At 37.1% G+C, this 20,395-nt stretch overlaps 1 pseudogene; it reads right to left on the bottom strand.

Moving 5' to 3' along the window:
- Window positions 1-952: 952 nt before the first annotated feature.
- Window positions 953-20,395, bottom strand: part of LOC122829691 — a 39,315-nt pseudogene continuing 19,872 nt past the window's right edge.

The following is a 20,395-nucleotide window of genomic DNA, read 5'->3' as shown; positions in this document are numbered from 1 at the left end:
AAGTATTCATATCCTTTTATGGTCTGGCAAACCACATTTTTTGAGAAAATCAACAAATGGAAATTGCGATACATCACCGTAGCAGTGCCAGGTTGGCTAACGCTAGCTAGCTAGCTAGCTAGCATGTTTTCTCTGTGTTACACCCAGGACTGTATATCTAGCTTACTGTGTTCACTTGTCTGCATGCTGGCAGACAAGTGTTTGTGTTTTGTGTTGCGTTGTATCACCGTAACCACAATGTAATAGCTATTTAAAAAGCTATATGGCTATGAAAAAATTACCAATATATGTGTAGCCTGTATATGCAGATATCTTTTTGTTTTCAATTTGAACAAAGGCTTTCTACTACTTAAAACTACTTTTTCTTTTGCAAATAAAAGAATAGTCTTTTTCTTGTCAGCCAGTATGGACTGATCCTAATTGTTCAAGCAGATTATGAACCTGTACCGGTTATATAGGATATAACATTACTGATATGCTGCCTTTGAAAATGTTAAATTGACGCAAATGGAAGTTGTTCTTGAGTTAAGCTCGTCTCTTTCACCTTTCTTTTTGGCATGTTGACTAATTCAACCCAGTCCTCTTTGTTTTGTTCTTTCTTCCATTTTTTTTTTGTTTATCCTTTCTTCGTATTCTCCTCTTAGCATGTAACTGTAGCATGTAGACTGATCCAGCTTTTATTTACGAAGAAAAAGGAAAAAAAAAACACTGGCTGCACAGTGGCACCTGTTGTAGCCTTGCCTGTTTGTTCTGTGTTGCTTAATACTTTAATATTATTAAAATAATAATATTACGTTAAAGAATGTGTCATCATTTTTTAGACGTGAGATAAATAAATAAACCACTAAGTACATGAAAAATTAAGCGAAAGGACAAAGACAAAACATATTTAAAACATGTACTGTATGCAAGCATCAAAAGTCAAGATTCTGAGACAAAAGAGAACGTCAGATTTTGATTAATACATTTTTAATTAATACATATTTTAGGTCTTATACAGCCCACTCTGGACAACCTTTACAAACATTGCAAAAAAAAACATTAGTGGACACATGATCATTGTTTTCTTGAGTTCAGTTACTGCTGACATGCAAAACTGCTGTACTGCTCGACCATCTCCTCCAGGCCCATGCAGGTAGATCGATGTTCGTCGGTCTGGCACTCTTCTTCTGAGGGCCAGTACTCGATCCAGGTCCTCTCCCCCAGCACATACTGGTACCTAAGAGGAGCAGGGACACACACATGAAAAGTCAAAATAAGTATATTTTCTTCATCCAGGTCAAAAGATAAATGAACTTCATAATATTTAATTATTTAGATGCAACATTATGCCAATTAATGGCAACAAGGAGCTTATGGTGTCTCTGCAACAAGCTAAGGGTCATCTGTTTGTCCCTTAATGTGGGTCAATGTTCACACACTCTAGGATAAGAGTGGGGTAACATATTACGTTGTGTAATCCTTTTGACAAAAATGATAAATTTTAAGTTTTATCCTCAGTAGACCCTTAAAAGAAAATCTTTCAAATTTAACATTATTAACTCAAACTTCCAAATGGTGTTTAGGAGATTTTTTAGGTTTAGTTCTCTGACCAGAACATTAGCTTCTAATGAGCAGTGATGATTTTAAATGATCCTCCTTGCATGAGCAACAACTTACGTTTGCTCCTGGTCGCCTCTGTGAATGTCTTTGGATGATCCCATGATGAGGTAAGTTTTGCCCGTTTCCAGACTTAGAGCGTCTCTGCAGTGCTGATAACTGAAGAATGTGCGCAGCTTACCAACAGAACCAACATCAGTGCTTCCTGTGGTCAAATTGTAGAACAAAGACACAAAGAGAGCGAGGACCTCCAGGTCACTGAAGGACTTGATACAAAACAACTCAAAAATGAAAGTCATAGCTCTTCAAAGAGTTCAATACCCACCTTCTTTAATAACCTGCACTATGCGCATCGTGTACAAGTCTGTAGCCACCTCAAATTTATTCCCTTCCACCATAGCTTTGTATGCTGTGGGCAGACAATGTACAGGTTTGAGATCTCTTCATCGTGCATTGCTCTAACTAAAATAGTCTGTTTTCTTGCTGTTTCTTACCAAACTCTACCTTGCTGGTCTCCGTGCTCTCGCAGATCTTATTTGTGCGCTCGTCGTTGTTAATTTGACCCTTTTTCTGCATACTGCAGTCCTCTGAAAAGTGAAACAAAAGAGATTCTGTTCATGTATGTCGCAGATCTATGAAAACGTGACGTTTTAAAGAGGACAACTAATAAAAATGAAGGTATCTATAAAGCAGAGGTAATGTTGTAATTAAATAATTTACCGTGCCTAGCACACCTATGGAGATTGTGAAAATGTCCAAGCTTTTAATTCAAATTTATGGAATGAACCAACACAAAGTAGTGGGAAACTGCAAAGTGGAAATATTTTACACATGGTTTACATAATTATTAGAGCCCTGAATAGCAGGCTCAGGACATTCATTATTTTGTGTCTATGACAAAGAAAAGCTTTTCTGCAGATTGAAGCTCCAAAGTGGTGCAGGATGATGTGCAACATTAATTTTCTCCCACACAAACATTTTTGCATGCACACAGGCCAAAGTCTTCAATTGTTTTCTCATCTAACAAGAACCTCTTCATCAACATATCTCCTAAGTTCTCTACATGGATCACGGAAAAGGGGAATCTTTTGGCTTTCTTTCAACAGTGACTTTTATGTTGCATTCTTCATTGAAGGTCAGGTGGTTAATGACTAATTATAATAACAGATTCTGCCATGTGAAATGCAAATCTGCTTCTCCAGTGGTACCATAACCTAACTGTGAGCAGTCTTAGTGCTTTTTGTCATCAATAATGTTTAGTCTTTGCTATTTCTTCACTAATATCCTGAGTACTTCATAGATCATAGAAATAAAAATAGCAATGCCTTTTATTTACGGATAATTAAAAGACGGGGGTCAAAATACACATGTCGGCCACACTTTTCAGATATAAATATTTCAAAATCAACTAATTGACTCATCTTCTTCCACTTCACAAACTTGCATTGCTTTGTGTCAATGTGTAACAAAATTTGATACAGTAAGGTGTGTTTTTTACATGAAAAAGAACGACTTTGCTAACTTGTTCAGAAAAGTTTCAACTTTTGGGGATGCAGGAAAGTAAACCACATGTTTTTCCAACATAAAATCCTCATGCAAACTATTCTTGTTTACCTTCTGCACAGGTGCATTCATTATCTCTGCAGAGCTGGAGCAGTTTTCCTCCTTTCCTCTGTGGATGGTAGAATTTCACACACGGTGTTTCTGAAATAGACGACAAAAAACCCCCACATATTTAAAACAAACTTATTCTTAGAATAGAATAAAATAAAATAGACATATCCTTTATTGTTCCACAATGGAGATTTTCTGGCACAGCAGCAGGTTAGGTAAGTGTGAACCTGCATTTTTATATAAATTTAAATTGTCAGAAAAATAATTTTGTAAAGGAAAACTCAGATTACAAGAAATCGCAGCTGAGCTGGTTAAGATAAAAAATATCCAAAAAACTATAACCCATCCATTTTAAAACTTACGCTCATAGTACTCATAGACAGACACGGATGCTGGTTGTAAGATGCCAACTTTAAATTTTTGTTGGATCCTAAAGCTGATCTCCTCTGATTGTCTGTGTGAAACCTGGTGAGAGATTTCAAAATAAGAGAGGAACACTAATGAGTAATCCAACGTGTAGTAAAGAAAAAATAAAACACAAGAGAAAGTTGAATTATTACCTTGTCCAGATAGATGATGAGTGAGCCTCTTTCGGACAGAGCTGTGTTCATCTCATACCTTGCAATGGTGCGGGCGCGTCCTTTAGACAACTGCACACACAAATAAACACGTGGCCTGATTTGTTTTTAAAGCTTTTGGTAACGCCTTATTTGAAGGGGTGTGCATAAGACAGACATAACACTGTCATAAACATGATATAGCAGCTGTTATGAACATGAAGGAGTCTTCATGAAAGGTTATGTGTTATGTTCCGGGGTTCTGGCTGCGTGGATTTCCTCAGCCCTTATCACCTTTTACCACCAGATGGCGACAGGTTCCGGTTGGAGTGCGGTGCATTATCATCCGCAGCTATTCGTGATTATCTTCATCAGCGGCGCAGACTTAAGGAGTTGGCCGCCAGTCCAGCGTCGCCTGATAGTTAGCCAGTCACGGTACCTCTGAGCCCGTCTCTGTGTTTCTAGTTGTCCTTGAACATTCTAGTAATTATCTTTGTTTGCTCCGTTGCCTTTAGGTGATCCCTTGATGAGATCCCGGTTGAATTCCTGGTTTATGAACCATCCTCGTGACGCCGTGGAAAGTACCCACAGGTTGCCCGAGTTCTCAGACTCACCTCTCCGTTGTTTTGCAATTATCTCCTGGACTCCACGGCTGGCCGTACCACTCCTCCGTATCTCCGCTGCACCCGAGCCTACCTGTCCGCTCTCCGCCGCACTCCTCTGTTGTTCCTGGACCCACCAAGAACCGAGACCCCGGACATACATTGTTTCCCCTCCAAGACTCCGTTCATCTACTACAAGTAAGATCAGCCTGTTTTCCCAGAGAGATTTCCTTTCTTCCCACGACCCCTTGACTCACCACTCTGCTCTTTCCTCATAGTGAACCATTGTTGCCGTCACTGTCGTTTCCCCTGGACCAGACCATCCTGATTCTCGCCGATAATTGTGTGATCATTATTAAATCATTTAACACTGATCCTACCTCTCCTGTCTTGTGTTCTGCATGTGGGCTTGTTAAAAACTGAACCCATCATGACATTATGACTGTTGTCATGAAAAGTCATTCTGTAAATAATGACACTTTTAATGCAAAGTTTACACTTTTAATGTAGATTTTGGCAGAACTTTGTATTAAAAGTGACATTATTCACAGAATGATACAAAATTTGTAATGTTAATGGACATTTAAGGCAACTTTTAGTGTAACTTTGGATTAAAAATGTTATTTACCAAATGACACTTCATCAAAACAGTCATAAACATTCATGAACACTGTCATTTTCATAACTGGTGCTATGTCATGTTCATGATGGTATCATGTCAGTCTTATGTTGAAAAACTGAAGCAACATCTCAAGACATCAGCCAGGAAGTTAAAACGTGGGTACAAATGGGTCTTTTTTTACACAGTGTATGTTAAATATCTGGATTCAGCCGTGGGTTTCTCATTCGGACTCTTACCGCGTCCAGATCGTTTGTGTCAACAGTGAATCCGGAGAGCAGGCCGATGTCTAGGATGGTCATTTTTGCGTCACTGTCCCTGTCCTTATACCTTTGTGCAAAACGTTAAGAGCAACTTTTAATAACAGAAACTTTTTTAACAGAAGCTGAAATGTGCTGTACTGTACTTACATAACATGGATCCTAAGCATGTATGTCTTGCCATCGTCTGTCTCTTTTTCTGAAGAAGCAAATTCAATCCATGATATGTATCCATATATATGCGGGTTGTTTTTTTAAAACAAATCACATGAACAGAGAATAACAAAAACAGAACAAATGAATACATAAATTACCTGGGATTAGTTGCACAGAGAGATTAAACTTCTGGCAGTCACTTTCCTTTTCTTTAAGAATGGCATAATAAAGCGAAACCATCTGTAACATCAAGAACATTTAGGATTTTTGTGTTGTGATGTTACAACAAGATATTATTTGTCCAAATTTTGGATTTCATGCACAAAAACTTGAAAACTATTTTATAGAATTCATTTGACCTACAATCATGTTTTAGGTTTTCCACAATTCCTAGTACAAAATGTAGATTTTGCCTGGCCAACATTAAACTGTGTACATTTGTTTCATTTAGACCACACAATGTCCTCTTCATATTTCAGCTAAAAGAAAAAAAAACAGTGAAAATCCATAATCCAACCTTAATATGAATGAATTAAATCAAAACATACTTTTTAGATGTTTCTGTTTCTAAACTGTGAACAACATCTAGCAATTCATGAGCACTTGAAATTATGTGCCCATATCTTTTTGAAAATTAGAAGTTAAAATTTTTCACATCAAGCACTCTGATGTGTTTATATATGTAATCATGAATGCAATACAAATTATATATATATATATATATATATATATATATATATATATATATATATATATATATATATATATATATATATATATATATATATATAACAAAAAAAAACAAATGCTTTTCAGACAAATATGCATGTCACCAAAAATTCCTAAGCTAAACATTATTTTGTAAAAATGTTCCCTATTTATCTACATGACAACCAATTTGATATAAAACCTATTTTAACCATTTCATGCATGAATTATGATCCTTTATGTCAGGATTTTTTTCAATTTTTTTATTTTTTATTTTCTCGAGGCATAAAAAAAAAAAAAAAAAATGTTTTTTTTACCTGCAAGGTTTGTCTACAGTAGAAGGAGGGACTGGGTCGGCTGGTATGCTTTTTTCTGTCAGCCATATTGGATTTAACAAGAATAATTTCTTGCATTTGCAGCTGTTGGCCAGTAGTTGATAGTGTATTATGGTGCATTAGTGTCCACTTCAGAGGTCTGTGTGCTTTTATAACAATCCACAAGACTCACAAGAAAATGGCTTTTAGATTGCCGTCTAATGTAGTGACCACTATGCATGAAAGGGTTAAAAAGAAAATCTTCATAATTTGTAGACAGTCATATTGCTAATAGATAATTTTAAAGTAACAACTGCATCAGAGTCTTAATGCATCTGAATGAAAGATCTGTTGTGTCTGAAAGTTTTCCAACTTAGTCTTTTGGTCCACAGTTTGTATACTGCAGAAACCAACAACATCTGGAATTTAAAAAAAGTTACTTACTTTCACTGTTGCTTCTCACGTTCCTGTGGCAGTAACTTTCACATCCTGGTTGATGTCATTAAGCTGTCAAAAGTTTAATTTGTAATTTAAGAAAAAGCAAATTTAAAAAATACTCAGTGTTGTGAAGGATTTAAAAAAGGAGGTTGGGATCTCACTTTATATGTTCTTGTTGTGAACTGATTTCCTCTGTTAAAGTTGAACTTGTCAGGGTTTGATCTGCCCGGCATCAAGATGTCAACATTTAGGTTGTATTCTGGTTCTTTAGCTTTAGTCCAGTACTCTGCCACGGCCTGGTACACGATAATAGTGGCCTGGGAAGAATGACAAATTAAAAATGAGAAGAATTCAGAAAAACTCCGGTTTAACTAGGGAAAGTGATATTTACCTAAGAAAAAGTCTAGAAGTTTAAAGTTACCTGTGTTGATCCGTAGCCTCCACCCACAAACTGTTGTTGGTTAAACCATCTAAGGATAGGCCGCGCATCTTCAAAGTGCTATAGTGAAAGAAAAGGAGAAGATTTGAGCTTGCTATGTGTAGTACTTGTACTTATATCCTGTCCGCCAACAATCAGAACAATTCAGCACATAATTTCACTGCTCTCTCTCCCCCAGTTATTTTCCTAAGCCATGCACTGAACTCATAAAGCAGGTTGTGTAAATTTATTTAATAATTTTTTTATTATTTTTTTCTAACACAATAGAAATATAAAAATGATCATGGAATGCAAAAGACACATATTTTTGTATCCCAATAATCTCTTCATGCTCATTCAGGAGAAGGAATTAGTAAGAGACTTATGAAGTCCTAACCCATAAACTCATACCATATTTTCAGATGGACCCTCTTTATTTATTAAATTAAATAGAAAACTTAAGTTGTTAGAATTATTATGTTTTGTTATCTTTCTTACATTAGTAGTTTTATATTACTAATTGTTTTTTATTTTAAGGTTTAGAGTTCTAACCCCAGAGAAGAGGAACTTATTAAACTGTGTGTAAGACATAACTAACCTTCCCTTGACCTCAAGCATGTTTTTGCAGGTGCTTCTTTAGGAGAACTTCCTGAGATACTCCTTAATTGCCACAAATTGTCTGTGTGTAGAATTTAGTTTCTATTTTTCCTTCCTTGTTATCAGGGTAGCCCCCATTTTGTTAAGATCACTCTCCCACATTCCATTCACTCCCTTTCTCTGCTAATAAAAAGACAAGTTCTGCAGCAGAATAGCAGAACGCAAGAAGATCGGCTTGTAGGAGCTGATCCTCTGTGCCTTACCAATTCTTGCAAGAATTTGGTTGAAAACTAAGTAACGTAGTCTGTGGTTCTTTTTATATAGATTAAGAAAATATCTTTCATAAGTTAATTAATTTTCCATCTTATCTGGGTTTACACGTCTAAATATATGCATCCATACATCCATACGCACACTCATATGCGTTAGTCTGAAATAAAGGGGCAACACTGAATAATGAGAACATTTTTCAGGTAAACAACAAACCTATTCTACCAAAATCCCTATTTAAAGCAACAGCAAAATTGACACATGGATCTTGTCATGCGTCAAAGATGGGGTGTGTGTGTGTGTGGGGGGGGGGGGGGCTTATTATACAACAGCATTTAACCACATATGGATTAAATTCTTATTTAAAATTTTTTTCGTACTGCATGACCAGTCTGTTAAAAACAATCCTCAACGAAACATAAGACCAAAAAGAGGAAGTTTCCCAAAACCTTATCTGTTCCAGACAATGCATATGGATTTTATTGAACTTACACAAAGTGGGCCACATAAATATTGTTTGGTAATTTTCTAAATGGGTTGAAATAGTCCCAGCAAAGCACGTAGGTGCTCTGACAGTAGCTAAAATTACATGTAAGACTATTACTCCAACACATGGCATACCACAAACTATTTATAGTAATAATGGGCCACATTTTGTAAACAAGGTGTTACAAAATATGGCTAGTCATTTAGGAATGACATTGAAAAACCACTGTGCCTACCACCCTCAAAGTGCAGGCCTAGTGGAAAGAACAAATGGAACAGAGAAAAGCAGATTGAGAAAAATGTATGGAAACAACTGGCTGGCTTTGGCCAGAATGTTTAGATTTGGTACAGTTGTATATGAGAATTACACCCACACAGGAAGGGTTAACACCATTTGAAGAACATACAAATTACCTAGATTTTCTGCAGATTTACAGAAAGCAGATGAGGAACAAACATTGGCACATTATATGATCAGGACTCTGAAGCAGAAAAAGGTGTCAAATGCAAATTTAATGCGCTCTCACTCTGCTCTCCCACAGGAAACCACTCCCATCAAGCCAGGAGACTGGGTCTACATTAAAGTCATAAAAGAAAGAACTGGGCCAGTCCATGGTGGGAGGGACCATTCCAAGTGCTGATAACTACACCAACCACAGTAAAGATTGCCAAGAGACCTAGTTGGACACATCTGAGTAACTGTAAGTTGCAGAGTATTAGACCCCTAATCCAGGGTGACATGGAAGCCTGTTTTCAAAGGGGTTCTACCGTTTAGGATAGTTCGTCTCAACGTCCGTGAAGAAACCATTAAATTCTCACTCTGCTAGCCTGGCGGTCCTGACATATCTGTATTTCTGAGCAGCAATGGGGCCACATGCCAGGTGGATCCTCTGCTGTGTTGTGACTGCAGCATGCCTACTGTTTTGAGAGACAGCAGTCTCTCCTTCAAAAGGACAAGGAAAGAAGTAGACCCATCCTCCCTCCAGACTCATCTACATGATTACAGCACCAATCTGTGGAGGCAACTGATGAATAGGACTGCATATGAGGGAAATGAGACCAACTACTATGTGTGTGCACAGATACCCTACTCCACACACAACACTGGTCTGAGACCTGGAAACATAGCCACACAACAACAATTTTCCTTATATGGAGCAAGCACACATCCAGGCTACAACAAATCGTCTAATGTCAAGGATATTTGGGAAAGCTGAAACTATTCCAAACTATTTCCAAATGACTACCTGCACATGACACCACTGACAAACACTGTGTGGTCCCTCATAGGTGATACCATATCCCTGCCACAGATGGACCTCCGACTACCAGAAATAATCACTTTGGCTAGTCCTAAGCCAAGAGCCCTTGGTGTCTGTGTGTATAACAATGGAACCACCTTTTTGGGACAGTCCCATGGAACCTGTATAACAAAATCTACACTTTCTGTGACAAGATGGCAGACTTTTTCAACTGTAAAGCCTGCCAAGAGACAAACCACATCAGCACTGCATGTTCCATGAGATGGAAGTCTGAACACAACTGTTCCAGTTCTAACCTCTTCATAGTAAGGAAGTCCAACATTGGCAACAAGACAAGGGGACATCAAAGTTCCACCATCTGCAGCACCATCGTCCCAGGGAACAGAGGATCCAGGACAATGGGAAACTGCTACTTTCTGTGTGGACACACTGCCTATGCTTCCATTCCCAGGAATTGGGGAGGACTGTGCCCTCTGGTTCCCCTCTCCAACCCAGTGGCTTTTCTGAAAAAGGCTCAGGATGCTCACAGTCATGGACACTACCGCACCGAGAGAGAGATCATGCCGAAAGTCAAGAAGTGGGGAGGCCTTACTACAAAATCTGGAGTTCCTTGGGAATTCAGGATCTGGGGCAGCGGAGAAAAAATTATGCAAGGCCTATTCTCATGGGTGGGAGAAGCTGAAGTTTGAGACCATGTTAAGATCAACAGGTGCCCTACTCATCAACAACACACACCAGCTAGCACCATGAAAGAGCTGACTGCATTGAGAAACATGGTCCTGCAAAATTGGGTTGTGTTATATTTTCTCACAGCCTGTCAAGGAGGTGTCTGCAAGACATGCTGCACATGTGCAGCTCAACGTGCTGCACATTCTTCCCTGACGAGACAGGAACTGGTGGTACCATTCATGATGCCCTGCATGAATTGGAAGATCTTAAAAACTATGTGGAAAGTGCAACTCTTGGGTCACATCCTTTTCACTTTGTTTTATGGCTCACCTCCGGACCCTGGTGGCAGTTTTTGTAAAAGAATGGAACACCCATCTTGACTGTACTGATCCTATTCTGTCTTTTCACAACTTGCATCATTCCATGTATTCATAGCATGATGCTAAAGACATTTAACACTGCCATGATCAGCTATCAGATGGTTAGGGTAACCTCTGACACAGATGAGGACTACCTATTGCTCCAGAAGGATGAAGATGAACTGAAAACAAGAACACCTGATCATGTCCTGTAATTAATAAACATATTAAATCATTTCCTTAATGACTCCTACACTGAAAATGTGAAAACAAGTGGTGTTAGTGATGAAAAAATATGCATTTGGTTTTCTACTGTTTCTTTTATAGATTATATTCCTTTTCTTATATCTACTTTTCTTTTTCTTAGATTTTGCATAGCTTTTATGTAAGAATGACAAACGGGGGAAATGTTAGAATTATTATGTTTTGTTATGTTTCTTACATTAGTAGTTTTATATTACTAGTTGTTTTTTATTTTAAGGTTTAGAGTTCTCATCCCAGAGAAGAGGAACTTGTTAAACTGCGTTTAAGACATAACTAACCTTCCCTTGACCTCAAGCATGTTTTTGCAGGTGCTTCTTTAGGAGAACTTCCTGAGATACTCCTTAGTTGCCACTAATTGTCTGTGTGTAGAATTTAGTTTCTGTTTTTCCTTCCTTGTTATCAGGGTAGCCCCCACTTTGTTAAGATCACTCTCCCACATTCCATTCGCTCCCTTTCTCTGCTAATAAAAAGACAAGTTCTGCAGCAGAATGGCAGAACGCAAGAAGATCGGCTTGTAGGAGCTGATCCTCTGTGTCTTATCAATTCTTGCAAGAATTTGGTTGAAAACTAAGTAATGTAGTCTGTGGTTCTTTTTATATAGATTGAGAAAATACCTGTCATAAGTTAATTAATTTTCCATCTTATCTGAGTTTACACATGTCTAAATATATGCATCCATACATCCATAGGCACACTCATATGCGTTAGCCTCAATTTACATATGCACATTAGTGCTAACGCTCAAACCAGCCTCTTTCCCTTCAACTATTTCAAACAGCATATCTTTGCTCATTCAGCTCAACAAGCAGCTCCATCACTCTACAGTCCTGAACATATCTGTATGAAGCGTTTGCCCCAAATTGTAAAAACCTTTTGATTTTAGGTTTTGATGGCAGAGATTCACTATTGATCCTGCTATATATTTAGCAATACTTCCCCTAAAGCATTTGGCCTGAAACCCGTAAATTTGAATCCACGAGTGATAAGACAGTGCCTGCTTTTAGAAACTGCACGAAGAACTAGAAGGAACAAAAAAAGCAAACTTGTGAATTTCTTCAACAGACATTTGAAACTTTGTCTTTCAAAATCCCAATGAACAAATAACAATGGCTCTATATTTATGGAAGTTTCTCACCTGAGCTCTGACCAGAGCCAAGAGAGCATAAGCTGTCGCCTCTTGTGTGAAGGTCTGTTTTCCAGGTACAGGCCAGTGGTTTAACTCTAAAAAAGAGAAACTTTTTTTCGTAAAAGTATAAAATATTTCTGATACAGCTTATAAATTGCAATTTCCACAAGATGTGTATTGCAAATACCAGGAGAAGCAAACTTGTAGAGGATTTCCCGGTTAAGTTTGTTTTCATTGGCCAGGGCGTATGATGTAATGGCGACGGCATAAGGGTTGACGAGGTCGGGGAGACGTCTCTCAAGGTAGGCGACTGCTTTTTCTATACTGGATGGAAGACTCTAGGGAAATGAAAAGGAGAACATGGGAATGTAATGGTTTGTTGGGAAGCCATCAAGAAAGATCATTGTGAAAACATAAACCTTTAATATTCCCTTCTATTCCCTGTCACAGAGTTGCTCTTTCACATTCATTGCTTTGAGAAAGCTTTAGTACTAATAGTTTTGAACTAATGAACAAGTTAAAACCGGAATTAGAAAACATAGTGTTACTCACATTTACAGTTGCTCCACATATTATGCGTGTTTCCTGCAGGGCAATCAGGCAGAAGGCCGTCATGGAGGCATCCGAGCCTCCGCCAAGCACATCACCCTGAACAAACCCAAACACAAACACCAACAGGTCAAGGAAAATATTCATCATGATGGCTGAATAAAGAAAACACTGGATTTTGCTTCCTTAAGGAATTCTCAGTTTCATAACAGACAATAGTGGAAATGAACATAACACAAGAGGTAAAGGCATTTGTGTTTGTTATATTTTTTGTAGCAATGCTTCTTAAATATAAATACTGTAAAAAACAAATACTGTTTATTTCACTTTAGATGCTGCAAGTTGTACAGCATGAAACCATGAAATATCCTCTCTACCAGTGCTATGCAGCTTATTCCACTGTTGACTCTTGTTCATTTTCATTTATTGAGTTTTATCATTTTTGGAAAAAGAAGATTTATAAAATTTTTTGAGCAATTTCATCATTTAACTAACTGAGCTGTTTTTTAAAACAAATTTTGACTCAGGCTTGTCACCAATTTGGTCACACACTGCTGTGAGCGCAGAAACAGAAATCAGCCTTTGTTGCAAATGAGTCCGTTTGGTTATGCTGGTCACTCTGGCATTAACGGCACACCCAAACTGATCCTAAAAGTTTTCTCTGAAATTAAGATCCTAACTTACAACAAGCTAATCCATCTTCTCCACTCCTGTCTTTGGCATTAGAAAAGAAGATTTGGGATGGACTCCACTTACAATTTTCTCTGTTTTTCCACCCAAAGATGCAGTTTCTTTAAACCTCCTGTTATTTTGTGGGCCAAATTGACCCGTCTTAAAGTTAAACATTTTTTTGCATGAAGCTTCTTCTATTTGTCTTAATACGGTAGGTACACGCTTTACCTATTTTACTTAATAAGTAAAATTGAAAATTGAAAAAGGTTAATTTCAAACATTAGCAATTCCCCCCCACATCTACATATTAATTCAGGTCAAATTTGGATAGTTTTGCCTGGTCAAATGCATAGTTGATTTGACCAGGCAGTCAAGTTGAAGGGTTAAATGGGTCAAAAAATGTCAAATTCTATTTATTTCTTTGCAACAAATAAACAAATATTTGTTTGCTGCAGACACACACACACACACACACACACACACACATGCACACGCACACGTACAGTGAGAAAAAGTTGATTAGATACAAAAATGTTTTGGAGGATTTTTTTTTATTTTCTGACACTATTGCATAATCAAACACTCCCCAGTTCAAACTGACCCATGATCATTATTGCTGTACCTCAGAAACGAACATAACAGGAGGGTTAAAAATGTGACACCATGTTAATAGAAATAAACAATCCTTCCAGGACGCAGGTACTAACCTGCATCTCTCTATGGAGTACTTGTCCAACTTCTTTAAATATGCCATCAGGTTGCTGAGCGTTGAGGATCAGATACTTCACAGCACCACAGATGTGATCATTTTGCACTGCTATCAAGTTGTAAGCTAAAGAAAACACCTTGGTCACATAAGCTGTCAGCCTTGTGGGGAAGAAAAAATGAATAGTTTAGTTATTCAAGCTGCAAATAGATCAAATACTGAGAAGCGAGGTATTGTCTCCAAAAATACAATTGATCCTTTGAATGCCTTACCAGGTGCTACTTCTATGACTAGCCCACACAGCAAATGAGCCATCGGCTTTACGATACGCTAGCTCGTTGTTGTATCCTAAACAGATAGTAAATTGTTACTTTATTCACAAATACCCTAATATTTATTTAGTCAACAATAAGAAGAGCGCATATTTTAATATGTTAAATCCATTTCTCTTTACACCTAAGGGATCTTACCAGTTTTTATGTGCTGAAGAGCCTCATTACGTTTGTTCAAACCAACAGCCTCCCACTGATTGGTTTTGTCCAAATATGTGGTTGCAATGACTGGTAGAGTCATTTGGATCATGTTACTCTCACCAGAGCCTGAGGGCTGGTAGATCAGAGTACCCATGGATCTACCACTAATGGGATTCTCCACAATCCAAGAAGATGGGTCTCTGCCTGCACACACAAAATAAAATTGATAGAGGAAAAATGTAAATATTCCAACTTCCAGAAAGATGGAATAAATCCAGATCAATGCATGGTTGATTGTCAAGCAGCTTTGTTTGCATTATTCTTGTGGGTGTGTAACAGCGTCTCTCACCAGTCACAGAAACATGTGTGCTTCTTGGTGTGTTTGGCACCAAATCTTTCCTGGGGATATTGCTGTTCAGGATTTCCACTTGTGTTCCATCTGGAGGTAGAAAAGAACAACTGAGTTAGGAAAATAAAACCTTATATCACTGAAATCATGTCTTGATGATGTAAAAACACACCTTGACCTTTGACAACTGGATCTAAAGTTATACTCTGGGTTACTTTGACCAGTACACCTGCAGGCTGAAAAGAGAAAGTTTGAACGGACATTAACAATAACCATAAGAGAGATATATAAGCACCCTTCTGTCAAAATTTAATCGGGGAGTGATTGATGAGTGATTAATGACCCCAATTATTGCTTTTAATTTCCGGTCACATGACCCCCCCCTTATCCGGTCACCTGATGCCTGCCCTCCCCCCAGGATGTCTCATGACCTCCGCATGCTTATCACGTGTGACACTTTTATTCCCGATAATTTCAATTCAACCAATAGAAACAGGAGTAATACAATTAAAGTATAAAAAACAATAAGTTTTAAATAATCAAGAATAATACAATATAGTATATTTAAATAGAATGTTGTAATTAACCCCGGTTTTGCTCACCAAGCCGTCTGTGTGTGTGTGTGTGTGTGTGTGTGTGTGTCCGGACAGAATACTGGAGAGGGAGAGGGTTGAACTTAGAACATGTCCCTCAGGATGTCTCAATGCGTTACATTGTTTTGGTGAACTCCTTCCGACCTCTATGAGTTTGAATTAGCCAATAGAAGCAGAGACATGGGGTGTCCGTCGTGGCGCAGTGTGCTGCTGTTTGATAGAATGGATCAGGAGATTCATTCTGCAGAATCTAAAGAACCAGACATCAGAGTGTCTTCATCCTCAATCATCCCCTGATGCTGACATGGTACAGAACATTTTGTAATGTTTGATTAAGTTTCTTATTGTGATTTTAGCTGACTATTGTGGTTTGATTATTTGCTTAGGATGTTGAGTTTGAATGATATTTAATAAATAATAGCAATAGCCAAAATAAGTGGCCATTTAAAGAACAAATCATATGAATAGATTAACAGTAAATACATAAATATTTCCTGCATTGCATTACTTTCTGTGTTTTATTCAGAAATGTTGATATACGTTATGAATAATTGTTCAGTGGTCACTTAATGTATTACTTCACTAATATTTTATTAATGTGGTTTACCAGTTTGGGTAATCTGACTTCCTATCAATGAAGAAAAAACATGCTAAGCAAACATGCGCCAAACCTGCAGGCCAGGGCCGGTTCTAGACGGGGGGCTAAAAGGGGTTCTGAAGAAATTATACTAAATAAATGTCTTTTTTAAATATTCAGTGGTAGATATTTTTTCTTCACAATTTTCTTTTTAAGGTATTATTAAAAATACATTTAAAATTATTTTTAATAAAAATTAATTTAATGAATTAAAAATTATGGTACTGCTCTTTTAACTGCTGTATGGAGACAGGATCACACTTTCCATCTAATAAATCAGGGATCTGCAACCTGAATCTCTGGAGACACAAGTGGGTCTTTGTTCACATTATTAAATGATGAAATATTGCTGTGTTTTTGTTTAATTCTTTTTTTAAGTGTCTCCATAAAAACACTGTCTGCACTGGCCCCTGTAAGAAATTTGGTCTAGAACCAGCCTCTTAAGAGAACAGTGAAGGATAAAAAGCAGTAAACAGTAAATTTTTTAACCAGCTATAAGGGGTCAGACTTGTATCATCAGCACCTTAATTCAGATGGTTCGAGACTTTAAAATACTGTTGTTAGTTTATAAATCACTGAATGGTTTAGCACCACAATACATTAAAGATTTGCTGCTGTTATATTAACTTTCCAGAACTCTCAGGTCTTCTGGTTCTGCTCTGCATCCCCAGAACCAGAACCAAACGAGGAGAAGCGGCATTTAGCATATGCACCAAAAATCTGGAACAAACTTCCAGAAAACTGTAAAACAGCTGAAACACTGACTTCCTTTAAATCTCAACTAAAAACCCACTTGTTTAGAGTTGTATTCAAAACGTAATCAATTGCAAATTTATTGACGGAATCTGACTATGTTGTGTTTTTATTGTTGATTCTATGTTGCATTGTATTTTTGTGTTTGATTTGATGTAAAGCACTTTGAAATGCCTTGATGCTGAAATGTGCTATACAAATAAAGTTTGATTGATTGATTGATAGATGACAATTTGCAATGCAAAATATTATGCTTAGTGATTTTCTGCAATGGGCAATGCAGTACTTAATTAATTTAGAATTATTTTTATATTTATGAATGAAATTGTGTACAGCATTTGCTTTATTTATTTGAAGAGTATTTTGTAGTTCTGTACAAAATGTTGTATATGTGCAAAATATCTGGATAAATAATGGGTTAGTCTGATCCCGGTCCTTAGCCTTGTTAATTACTCTTATTGGTCTTTTTTGAAGTTTGATTAGTGACTGTTGTGTTGTTTCGTAATTAATTTTCCAAATCTCCCTGGAGTCACTTAAATAATGTCAAACGAAAGAACAGCACAGAATGTCAGGCTGTTTCTGTGTGAACAGAAAGATGTTTGGTACTGAAACTATAATAGACCCACTTCATGAACTGTGAACCGAAACAGTAAAACCTGACTCATCATGTCTACTTTTCCATAGATGGACATTCATTCTTGTAAAAAAGGCCAACAGCCACATAAAGTTCAGATAAAAATAAGGTAATGCAATTTCTAAGTATGATTTTAAATAAAGTTCAGGTTAAGGACCCATTTTCACCAGTCATTAACCTGAACATCTACCTTGATAATAAACTGGTTTTAGGTTTATTAATCCTATGAATTTAGTAAAATGTTCTTCAAATGACAATGTTTTAAGTAGATTTTATTTCAATTTACTGGGCAGCAGATCACCCTAGGACTGTGTCACTCTACAGCTGCTTGTGTCTCATTAATGTTAGCAGATGTTGGCAGGTATGATGTGGTCTAGAGATTCTGTTTCAAACTGAGTTTATACACTTCTGAGAAAAATTTTAAGTTTCTCTGATTTTACTCTTTATATGTATATGTTGGAGTAAAATGAATATTGTTTATTCTATTAATTACTGACAACATGTCTCTCAAACAAAATTGATATATATATATATATATATATATATATATATATATATATATATATATATATATATATATATATATATATATATATATATATATATTTTTGGGTCAAAACAAACCCATTGTTGCACAAAACAAATAAACTCATTGTCTCTCTTACCACAACGCGCAGCATCTTAATAATTCCATCATTAAGGGATGAGTCCCTGACAGATGCCTTGACCTCGATCCTGCGCTGTCCTTCCTTCATTGGAATGATGATGAATGGTACAGATCGTGTAGTTTCGGGTCCAATTCTAACCTCCTGCCGGTACTTCCCACGCTTGGAGGCCACACTGCACACGTTCTCTTCCTTAATCAGTTCCACACGAACCTTAAAAATATTACAAAGAAGGAGAATATTACTGACATCACAAGTGTGTGACGATTTAAAAAGTTATTTCAAATATTTACATAAAGTCAGAGTTATAATTTATTGAATAGCATTTAGTTTAGAATTATAATGTTGTTCATTCTCAAACTGATTGCTGTCTTTCATTTTTTAATTATCCAGGAATATTCTACATTTTGTTTTGGGAGAATAATCTCAACTTCTGATGATTTTTTTGTATCTTGAGTTCTGGTTCAAGTCAGATACACAAAAGTCAGGAAAATAGAAATAAATGTGAATTATGCCTCTTTAGTGCTACTATTCTCCTTTTTTTCTTAGTCTTTGACCGTTTCAAACACTTTTTCCCCCCGATATGTTATGACTTACAGTAATAGGCTCTGGGCTGTAATTGTGAAGGATCGCTTTTATTTCAAGCTGCTCCCCTCGGATGGCAGAATAAGGGACTTGGAGATCAATGAAAAACTCCTTGTGAACAATAACCTCCAACGGCTCGCCAACACAGATACCTTTAGGGTGAGAGAAGGCAAAGAAGAAATGAGACAAGAAATAAGGGGCGCTGAAATTGAGACGGGAGGGAAACACAGACGACTCCTCACCAAGTGTTCTTGAGAGACTGATGCCGGTGATCTGCGAGGTTGTAATTGAATCACCCAGTTGAAAATTTTTCTCAAACGACGTGGATTCACTGAAACACACAAAAAAACAGGGGCAATGTTAAAAATATAATTAGAAATTAGCTAATTAAATGTCCAGTGTCTTATTTTTTTACTGTTGTAGATTTTTTCAACTTCATCAAATGACTCACCATCTAGGGTTATTTGCAGGGCAAACAGGAAGTTGGATGTCTGTCCACAGCCAACGTTCAGGGAACTTGGTTCGAGAAAAAATGTCAGCACTGTCCATGTAGCTGTCATCTGATTCACCTATGTACATAGCATGGTCTGTGTTTCTTCAGTTATAAAAATATCCAGCACAACAGTATTAATCACAACAAGGCGTTCAGTACCTCCTCCTTTATTTAGTGAACTACCTTACTTAAACTTAGTTGATGTACATTTTAAAAAGTTACATTTGACCTTTAAAAAGGTTATGGATCAGAATACTGTCAAAAGAACAGTCGTAAAGGTTTGTTCTTTCATAAGTGTCACAGTTGTGCAGTTGTTGGGGCCGTTTCCTTTGGAACAAGAAGGTCAGGGTTCAAATCGGGGTCATTTTGGATGGAGATGGTGTGTGATAGCCACCTGGATGACTGCTTGTTCACTGTGTTGCTCTGACCAACCAGATGTCCAAGGTGCACTTACACACACACGCCACACACTAGTGTTACGGAAAATTATTATTTTTAGTGCTTAATACAGCTAATCTTACCCCAGATGTAAAGGTTATAATGAACAGTCTGATTTTGAACAAATTTCTTAATTTTAAACAGGTTTGTGTAAAAGATTTGAAACTAAAACTACTCTATCGGTAAGTATTTAGAAGTAGGTCAAATCTGTAATCTCTCTGTGAGGTTCCTCCTGCTGTGTTATCAGAGGTCAGGAGGCCATAAAATTAGTATTGCCTGTGAAACAGAACTCGGTTTGGTTCACAGAACATCAAACGTCTTTTAATCACATCTGGCATGGTTTAAACTAAAATGCAACATAGAATGTTGAGATCATTAACATTTTTCTAAGTATTAATAGCAAGTTTATAATTAAAGTGCATTATCTAAGTTTAAAATGGTGAATGCTGAATGTATTTGAAAATTGTACTGTCTATGATAATATCTGAACCAAATGGAAATTGTTTCAATGAAAATGTGTTGTTTAGTAT

The sequence above is a fragment of the Gambusia affinis genome, linkage group LG04 (assembly GCF_019740435.1).
Source record: "Gambusia affinis linkage group LG04, SWU_Gaff_1.0, whole genome shotgun sequence".
Taxonomy (NCBI): domain Eukaryota; kingdom Metazoa; phylum Chordata; class Actinopteri; order Cyprinodontiformes; family Poeciliidae; genus Gambusia; species Gambusia affinis.
The sequence above is the reverse complement of the archived record's forward strand: the minus strand, read 5'-3'. Positions and strand labels throughout refer to the sequence as shown.